The sequence below is a fragment of the Notolepis coatsorum genome (genome assembly GCF_963971535.1).
Source record: "Notolepis coatsorum genome assembly, chromosome: 15".
In the NCBI taxonomy this organism is placed as follows: domain Eukaryota; kingdom Metazoa; phylum Chordata; class Actinopteri; order Aulopiformes; family Paralepididae; genus Notolepis; species Notolepis coatsorum.
The window spans coordinates 38,844,752-38,854,207 of NC_140179.1; positions in this window are offsets into that span (position 1 = coordinate 38,844,752).

Consider the following 9,456-nt stretch of genomic DNA (forward strand, 5'->3'; position numbering starts at 1 on the left):
TGATATTATCAATAATACATAATCTCTAAGAATTTACAATGTAGACTTGACTGGCACATCTTTTAAATCAAGTAAGTAGTCAGGTGTCCTAGGGGGTTGTGTGTGTGAGGGGGAGGGGGGCGCGGATGAGGGTGGAAAACTTCAGCGGCCTATAGATCATCACTTAATATGGTACCTGGAAAATCAGGAGGTAGTATGGAAAAAAAATTCAAGGCAAGCGTGGGAACCCTGTATAGCCTAGTACTATTCTTACTGGATTAAATGTACATTTAAATAATTCATCTTTTGTGGAAGATCAACAACCACCCACGGAACATGGGGGGTAATTAACGTGAGCTAACGTTAGCCCTTCGATGAGTGGTTTGTATGGACAGGACACTGGACAGTAACGTTAGCTACAGCTTCGTTGACCTAGCTAACGTTAGCTACATATATAGCAAGCTATAGACAAAGAACGTTTAATGTGACTGATCTAGTGAGCTAGAATCAGAATATTCCACCCATCAATAGCTAATGTCAAATATAACTGGAGTTTATTCAGATCAAGCCTAGAGGCGTTAGACCATATAGTAGGACAGTAGTCCAGGCGGGATAAGACCAAAGATTGTAGTACAAGCTTTGCTGTACCATTAGTCAACAGATTTCTACACTTTCTGGTCATTGAAGTACAACGGCTCATCTTAGCCACCATATTGCTAATGTGTTTCGATCAAGAAAGTGTTTCATCTATTACAACACCCAGCAGTTTTGCCTCACTGACCTGTTCGATATCAGCACAGTTCAGAACTAGATTTAATTTAGGATTTGATCTAGATGTATATTTTGAGGCTATCATTATACTCTTGGTTTTTGCAACATTTAACTTTAACTTATTTTCACTTACCCAGTTGGAAATTAGCACTATCTCATCTTGCAATAACCTATTAACAGACTCAGATTGTTCCGCCGCTACATACACGGTAGTATCATCTGCATAGATCTCCATTGATGCATTATTAAGTACTAATGGTAAATCATTAACGAAGATTGCATACAATAAGGGACCCAGGCAACTCCCTTGGGGCACTCCGGCATAGAGTTCCCTCATCTCCGATAGTGTGCCATTAAACATCACGCATTGTAGTCTATTAAGTAAGTAATTCTTTAACAACTTAATAGCACTTTCATTGAATTTATAAGCTGAAAGTTTCATGAGCAGAAGATCATGATCTATAATGTCGAATGCAGCGCTAAAATCCAGAAGCATGGCACCCACCATTGACTTCCTATCAATATGTGTAAGCCAGTTATCAGTCAGTGATGTGAGTGCTGTTTGTGGAGTAGCCAGCTTTGTATGCGTGTTGGTGATCTGAATTGATTCTGTTCCCATCAAAATAAGCTTGTACCTTTTTGTATATAATCTTTTCCATTAATTTACTCAAGGCAGGCACTATGCTCACAGGTCTACTATTTACTCCTGTGAAGGCCTCCCTACTGTTTTTTGACAGCGGAGTGACCTTCGCAATCTTCCAGGACTGTGGAAAAATACCATTCTCAAAACATAAGTTGAAAATGTGACATAAAGGCTTGGCTACAAATGAACCCGCTAGCTGTAATAATCTACTATCTATATTGTCAAAGCCGCATGGCTTGCCATTTTTCATGCTTGACAAGAGTGTGTCCACCTCTTTGACACTTATCTTTGTGAATTCAAAGCTACACTCCTTTTCCTTCATAATTACATTTTTTATTATTGATTCAGAGAGTTTCCCATCCACAGATCCCATCTGACTTCTAATTGTGTCCACTTTATTAATAAAGAAGTTATTAAAGTAATTGGCTATTTCCACAGGTTTTGTAATAAACTTTCCCTCCACTTCTATGAAGGAAGGTGTCCTGGTGAATTTATCCCTCCCCATAGCGTCATTAAGTGCCCTCCAAAGTTTTTTACTGTAATTTTTACATTATTCAAGCTTCAAATGATAATACATATTTTTTTCTGTCTATTCACCAGAGGCAATTGCAGACACTTTAAGAGCATTCCTCTTCGTCATACTTGTTTTTAATTCTTTATCAAGCCACTGTGTTTTAGTTGTTCTGACTGTCAGCTTTTTCTTTATTTAAATTTTCTTTATTATTTTTTAGCATTTTTATAGCTTTATTGGTCACGCAGGACCGACAGAGGAGAGGGCGAACGGGAGGAGAGGTGGGGAAGACATGCGACAAATAACGACGGGAGCTGGGATCGAACACGGGTCGGCCGCGTAGGTGCGCGAGGCACTATGGTATGCGCCACGAGGGCGCCCGACTGTCAGCTTTTTAATTGGAGCATGTTTATCGCAAATCCTAGAAAATAATGACACAAAAGATGACTGCAACCTCTGTATCCTTACCCTCAAGCACAACCTCCCAATTCACATATTTTAAATCTTCTAAAAACGTCTCCTCTGAGAAAGCCTTATACATACGCTCATTAATTATCATCGGCCCACTTTTGGGTATTTTTGCTTTCCAAGTTGATGCAGTAAGTTGTGATCACTAAAACCCACAGCAACAGAAATTACATTCGAGCATTTTTCAGGAGCATTAGTGATGAAGTAATCAGTAAAAGTTGATGACCTAATACCATCTTGATTAATATGTATTCTGGTTGGGAGGTTCATGATCTGTGACAGGTTGCAAACAGAAGCTGCATTGATTAGCTTTTTCAAAAAACAATTACTATCAAACCAATTAATATTCATATCTGCAGCCAAAAGTAGTTCCTGGTCGGAATCCGTGGCATTATGTATCATATTACAAATCTTATCCAAATATTCAATATTAGTACCCGGTGGTCTGTAGCAACAGCATATCAATATAGGTTTTAAATGAGGCAAGTGAACCTGGAGCCAAATAGCTTCCACCCCCTCCATATACAGGTCTTTACTAGTTTTAGCTGGTATATGGTCTTGAATATAGCCAGTGGTGCAGTCGTGGTCCCACGTCGTCCCAGCAGTTTTCTGAGCAGGAGTATGCGCACGGATGTCCACGCAAAAATGCGTTCACAACTTTCACTCGACTCGTCGCGCCGTGCGCCAAGTACCGACACTTATCTATCACCTAGACTTTGCATAATAATAGGATACCAATAACATAACAAAGAACGAGAAGTGCAAAACCAAAATACAAGCCCTGTGGGGGTTTGCTTGAGCTGTGGAGCTATCACTATGTGACAAATGGTCCCGACTGGAAGGATGAGGCATTAAGTTGTGCTTCAGAAGGAAACTGTCCTTCTATAAACTGTAAGTTACATTGTTAATTTAGTTTGTATTTACTTTTCTAGTTTAAGTTAATTCAATTAAAGAAATTGTAACTACAATATTGTATCTACAAATACATTTAAAACATTGTTTGTTTTTCAACCATATCTGTTGACAATATAATTTCTTTATATCTTGAAGGCTACATCCTGCTACCTTTTTTAGCTTCTCTATTTCAAGGCAATATTTACAAAAACTAAACTAAAACTAGTAATTTCCTATACAAACATGTGTCCTACTATTTATGTATAATCATCTGTTCTGTGCGCACGCGAGGGAACATGTATGTGCATGCGCGCAGGAGCATGTGGCGTCATTTAAACAGAGTACAGGCAGTTCTGATATTACGACTGCACCCCTGAATATAGCATGCAGTTCCTCCTCCATTTCCGTCTAATCTGAATAAATTGTATCCTTGAATATGCACTTCTGAATCTTCAATGTTGCAATGTAAGTGTGTTTCCGATATTGCCATTATATGAATATTGTTTTCATGAAGAATACCAGCCAGCTCAGAGACGGTACACGAGGAGGCAGCCTGTCGCATCTTTTCACCGCAGCAGCTCGAACTCTCAGTGGCGAGGAGTAACACGTGGGAGGCTCACGCTGCCCCCGCTACTTCCTGCTTCCGCCGCACCGGCGTCACCAAACCAACCTGTAGGAGTCGCTGTCCACAACGTCCAATCCCCACCCACTGGCTTTCCCACCCTCTAACACTTGCCAATTGTGTTAGTATGAACGACCGGCCAGCCGGTAGCAACGCAGAGAGCTGGGCTCGAACCCAGCGTCTCCTGCGTTAACACTTTGAGTGCCAGCCACGGCATAATTCGTTATTTCATGCCAACCGTTGAGTGCCAGAAACGAGATATGCCGTTTTTTAATCGTTATTTTTTTTATTAGCGATTTCCATTCATATTTCATCAATCTAGCCTCACGTTACCACTGGCACTCTCTCTGAGCTTGAATTGGAAAAATACCGCCCCCTATCGTCTCTCCGGATGGTACTGCACCCCATTGGATTAGACTGAATGAAACGCATGCGGAAAAAAAATAGTCCGGATTCCACATTTTACTTGTCAGGCAAGTAAAGAAGAATTTGAATAATCTTTTTGGAGAACATCTGATCTGACGTAAGGAATCTATTTTACCAGTATTGGGATAATCAGAGCTGTTTTCACCTATATATCAACGTGTCCCATATGTGTGTGTGTGGCTGTGAGTGTGTGTAGCTGATCAGGAAATAAGAGAATATATTTTTTCAGCCCGCTTCTATAAATACATACTACTACATTATACTATCGATAATCTAGCGTTTATTTGAAAACGATTCACAAATGTGCCCCGCCGTGACCAAACCCGACGTAATGCGGGGAGATACAAGTGTCAGAAAATGCGGAAATGTCTAGCACTTCAAAAAATCGAAATCTTGCTTTTTTTTGACTGCTTTGAAATGTCATTGCTGTGTTCCCTTATTTGCCCTTATTTGCAAACTTAAATACAACTTGTAAATGAGTTAATTATTGTTAGATAGTTCGACAGTATTGTCTCAATACTGTGGAAAGACTACAGGCGAGGGCTATACGCTGGGTATGGTCTGTCCGCGTGTGCTTCATGCATTAATCACAGGTACTTAACGAGGTGTTGAAACACACACAAGGACACACGCTCTCCTTTCTTAGCAGAGAGGACAATGTTAATACACTTATCTTAATGTTATAAGTTATAGCAACTTAACTTGTGACAAACGCAGTGTCTATATAAAAAAGACCTTCATCAAAAAACGCGACTCGGGTGTATTGTCATTAAACAACATTAAAACACATTTAGAATGTCACAAATTTTATGAGCGAACGAATTTCGTTCGAGTGAATTTATTGCAACCTAATGGCATAAGAAGTAAATTCATTCAATAGGGAAACTCAAAGAAAATAACAAACAACTTATGTATTATCAGGTCAGGACAGGCCGCGGAGTGATACCAAATGCATTCCTTTTCATTCAGAGCGAGAGAGGGGGATGCCTAAATATTAAAGGCAACCAACTTGTGTCTAACCACGCCCAACTTGCGTCTAGCCACGCCCCGCGGCGACGCGGCAGCAGCAGAGCGTGCGCGGAGCTCCGTCGCGGCAGCATTATGTAGCAGTAATCCGCCCTTTTTTACTATCCAGAACTAGCTCAATTGGCAGCGCTGCATTGCTGTGGATCCTACGCCCCGTTGCTGGCAAGTTCGATTCCCTTCCATTTTTTTTTTCTTTTTAACGTGCATTCGCATTCTTTCGCCGTTAAGTTTAGGCATAACTTTAAGCATTGTTTCGGAGTTGGTTAAGGTTAGGCATTGTTTCGGAGTTGCTTAAGGTTAGAAGGGTTAAGTTTAGGCGCTGTTAAGGAGCTGGTTAAGGTTAGAGTTTGTCTTAGAGAATGGCAATAGACAGCCTATTTCCGCGCTGCAGCGCGAGGCAATAGACAGCCTATTTCCGCGCTGCAGCTCTCTCGCGCTGCCGTGGTCACATGGGCGTATTGGCCAATCAGAGAAACGCTAAACACAAGTTGGTTGCCTAAAATATTCACGCGAGGGGGATGGATGGTGTGTGTGTCGCTATTTATATAAGTATTGTGTCTGTCCACTGTCAGTTACTTTGTAATCCCCCCCCCTCTATGTAAAGAGACCTTGGGTCCCTTGAAAGGCGCTATATAAAATTAAGTTGTTATTATTATTATCACACTACAGAAGGTTAACCCTTTCACTACCACACTACAGAAGGTTAACCTTTCACTACCACACTACAGACGGTTAAACTTTCACTACCACACTACAGGTTAACCGTTTCACTACCACACTACAGAAGGTCTATTATGACTTTTCCTTCTATGGGTAGATGGATAGTTTTATTGTTTATTCAAGATGCGCTATTACATTACAGATGAGTATCTTCTCAGAAATCTTTTTCTTTTACATGTATTTACATCTAAATGCTTATTGGTCAGGCAGCCACGGCGGTGACGTCATTAAGTTGATTGCCATTGATGGGTATTAAACAGCGTGCAGACAGTGCTCTTCTGACAGTCACCATGCAGACTACAGCGAGAGCCGTTGCTGAGGCGTTAAACCGGTTTGCTCACTTCGGTGGACACTGTGCTGAATCACGGATTTCATGGTGCCGGATAAAACAGAAACGGAAACAGAAAAAAACTCAGATTCTGGTTCAGATTCTGAAGACAATGAAGACGAAGTTCTTCGGGCTATAATCACTGTCACTGACGGCAACGCTGAAGAGCCAGATGATGGTGATGCACCGGTAGATAACGGATTTGCAGACTAGGTCGAACACATAATGAGCTTTGTGGGAGTTGAATCTGACGCGAGCCACGAACACGAAATGGAAAGACTTTTGCGATTCACTTGTAAATGCGTCCAGAGTGATAAAGAAAATGACATGTTTGTTCACCGGCGCTCGTGTATCACAAAATTGGACCGTGATGAAATTTACACAAGGCGTTTTGAGATAGCGGCATTAGAAGAGGACCATAAAGACTTGATTATTATGGCTCAGCTCCAGGCTTTTGGTCGAAGGGCCGAATGGACAATTGGAAATAAATCGATTTCCAAAAAAAGACAACGCGCCAACACGCACTACTTCTTTGGCGCTGTACAAATCTGCCGTGAAACTTTTCTCTTCATCCATGGGTAAGTGTCTTTTGATTTGTCCCACAATTCAATTTACTCAAATTAATCACATTAGGCACATTGTTTACATGTCTCAGCTGGCATTTCTAATGTTGGTTTTAACATTGAGACAGTATTATTCTCGCCATCTGTTTCTATTGAGACAGTATTCTTTCAGGTTTCTGCATTCTTCATTCACAATCATGTAGACTAGGTGTGGTACAGGTACTTGTGATGATGATGATGATCTAACTATCTCTCTGTCTCCCCCTCGCCTGTTCTCGCCTAAGAATATGTAAGGATCGCTTGATAGCAATTACCAAACACATGGCCTGAAAATGGCATGCGTGTTCGCACTAAGAAGCGATCGCCACGCAACAACAAGCATTGCATACAATTTGAGGAGATCGAAAAAGTAGTTCGATTTGTATCGAATTATGCAGAAGATCATGCAATGCACCTACCAGGACACCAAGCACACCAAAAGAACTTTACCGGTTAGCTGTTACCGTCTTTCGTCACGAAGGCATCTGTGTGGCGTTTATATACCAAGGCAATGCCAGTTGGTAGGTTTAAGCAAATCTTTGTCAAATAAATAGGTCAAATAGGTCTTTGTCAAATAAAAACAAAGCTTGAAAATGAATGACATTGTGCTACATTGAGCTTGTCTCATGTCTTCTTATTAATCTTTCAGGCCAGCGAGCATGGGCCTGTCCACATTTAAGTCCCTCTGGAGGCAATTACTGCATCATATCACATCAATCAAACCAATGTCTGATCTTTGCTGGGTGTGTCAGAAGAACAATTATCAGGTTAGTGAACACATCACAGTGTTATGAACTTTGAACTGCAACTTCTGTATGAGTGCTATACAAATACAGTTTATTATTATTAATATTAATATCATCCTTTACTTAACTTTCCAAGGTTTACAGAAGTGCCAATCTGCCAGAGGCTGAGAAGTCTGCAAAGCTGAAGGAGCAGGAACAACATCTGGAGCATGTAACCTCCGAGAGGGCTGCCTACAACTCCATGCTTAAAGCCCAACATCCAGGTTAAACCCTACTGATCAATTATGGGTAGTTTACATCATTGGTATATAATTTCATAATTAATTTTTTTCCATTTGACACCGGAAATGCCACTGTGAAAGAGTTAAAAAGGTCCACGCACGAATAACATGCATGCGCGAATAAAAAAAGCTTATCAAACGCCGACGTCACTACAGGTGCATATTAATGAGCCGAATCTAAAAGCTTATCAGACGCTAGCACGGCCGTGACGTCACTTCAGGAAACGTATGCCTTGCCCGTCCGGGTCATTGAGATCGGGGCATGTAGATCAATGGTGGCCCACTCGGTGCATCACAGTTAGCCTATAGCTCCGCCGTCCCTGCTACAGTCGGGACCACTACACTGACGCTAGCCTATAGCTCCGCCGTCCCTGCGGGTGGTTCTCTCCTCTTTGCGTGCCCCCGTCCCCGCGGGTGTCCCGCGGAGGAGCCCGTGGACGCGACAACAGCGGCGGCCGCAGGGCGCCCGAGCCTGCAGCGCTAGTTAGCTCATAGCTATCGTGTACCACTAGCCTTTACGGGCTCGAGCACCCCACGGCCGCCGCCGCCGTCGCGTCCACGGGCCCCCCGGCAGGGCACCCCGCGGGGACGGGGTGTACAGAGAGGAGAGAACCATTTTGGGTCGGCCGTTCATGCCGGCCAGCGAGCCGGATGTCGGGATATGTTGTTAGCACAATAGCTACCAAGCTAAGCTATGTTAGCTACTAACGTTATAAACACAATATGTACAACAACGACACAATGATTTACATTATTACAAATATGGTAACGTGGTTGTGGCTTTTACAAATAGTGGTTAGCTTTAGAGATGGATGGCTATAATCACGGAGCAATAGTGTTAGGTGAAACGGATACATTTTCATTCGGCTAGTAGTAGCAAGCATATATCTATGGTAGCAAGGCTCTCTGCCTGCAGTGCCTGCCACTAGCTGTGTGTGACTCTCAGCGCCCCCTGGTGAGCCCCCTGGTGCCCTGCACCTGTTGTGACGAGATCATTTAGATTACACACTCACGTTATGAACCATTGATTAAAATATCCACGTGCGTGGTGATTGTGTTGGGCAGACAAAATGTTTGATAAAAACGCTAAAACTGGGTAAATTTCAATACTTTTTTTTCCCTTCTTCATGAAAGTCACTGTTGGCCTAGTCCACATTGTTTATTGAACAAAAATACAACGTGAAGGTTGGCCTTTAAAGCCGCCAAGGAGATCCGTGATGGTCTTTCTCTGGGTGGTCATGTGCCACCGGCAAGCAAGCCCATGACAATGCATTACAGTTTCGACTACGCTCAAAAGGTGACTACATACCAAGCCCTCTTTCACAACCCAATGCTGTTATAATTGTTATAACTACTGCATTGCTCCCTTTTTTTTTCTTTCTAAAATCCTTATTCATTTATTGCAGGTGCACTATCCATCACCCCCTTCAGCCAGGGCC